The sequence below is a fragment of the Silene latifolia genome, chromosome 1 (assembly GCF_048544455.1).
Source record: "Silene latifolia isolate original U9 population chromosome 1, ASM4854445v1, whole genome shotgun sequence".
Classification (NCBI taxonomy): domain Eukaryota; kingdom Viridiplantae; phylum Streptophyta; class Magnoliopsida; order Caryophyllales; family Caryophyllaceae; genus Silene; species Silene latifolia.
In genome coordinates, this window is record NC_133526.1 from 58,879,568 (window position 1) to 58,880,604 (window position 1,037).

Sequence of the window (1,037 nt, forward strand, 5' to 3'; positions counted from 1 at the left end):
CCCACTTAATTGTTACTTTTTATAGACTGGAAATAGCAAATAGAATTGACCTTGTCTCTCTGTGGTTCGACCCTTACTATCACTAGCTATAGTTTTAGTTTGGAATTATATATTTTATTTTGATACAAAACGACGGTATCAAATTTTGGCGCCGTTGCCGGGGAGACGGTGTAATTCTGTTTGCTTTATTTTTAGTTTATTTTTCTTGTCTCAAGGAACTTTGGTTCCTTGAGACCGTTGCTTACCCTTGCTTCTAGTTTTGCTTCTGCACAGTTAGAAGATAGGTTTTTGAAAGGAAGGCTTGAGTACTCTCAGTTTTGCGAATATGGCTACGATATATGACAATCTTCAGCCAAAAGAGCAGCACCTTCCAAAGGGGCACCTGTTACCTACCCCTACCACCGGTCTCTTCGAATTTCATTCCTCTTATATGGATCTAGTGGAGCGAAATCAGTTTGCTGGTCTACCAGACGAGGATCCTTTGAAGCATATGGAAATTTTCACAGACTACTGATGTTCCATACCTATACCGGCCAGGGTGACTCAGTATGAAGTAAAGGGGGTGATGTTCTTATACTCCATGAATGATTCTGCGCGAGATTGGTACCGCTACCTTGATAGGGTAGCAGCTGGAGTCACAGATTGGACATCTCTCGCATTGGCCTTCTACAAAAAATACTTCCCACTTGCAAAGACAGTTGCCTTGAGAAGTAAAATTATAAATTTCCAGCAAGGACCTGATGAAGAATTTTGTGAAGCATGGGGACGTTTCAAGAATTTGGTTCGGTCTGTCCCTCACCACGGTTTCCAGCAGTGGTACCTTTGCAACTTATTCTACAATGCTTTATATGATGATTACAAAGTCATCCTGGACGCAGCTGCGAATGGTAGGTTCCAAAACAATACCGGTCAGAATAAAGGTTGGAACACTATTGAGGAGATGGCAGTCCATAGAGCTAAGTTTGGGAGTTCACGTGGGAAATCACGCAAGCAAAGTGATGAAATGAGTGCCGTTGTGACACTCATTACTTCTATTA

At 41.9% G+C, this 1,037-nt stretch overlaps 1 non-coding gene across 1 annotated transcript; it reads right to left on the minus strand.

The window, feature by feature from the left end:
* Positions 1 to 700: 700 nt before the first annotated feature.
* On the minus strand, positions 701 to 807 carry LOC141622175 (small nucleolar RNA R71). The gene has a single exon (XR_012532890.1). It is a non-coding gene; the product is annotated as a small nucleolar RNA R71 (small nucleolar RNA).
* Between the last annotated feature and the right edge of the window lie 230 nt (positions 808 to 1,037).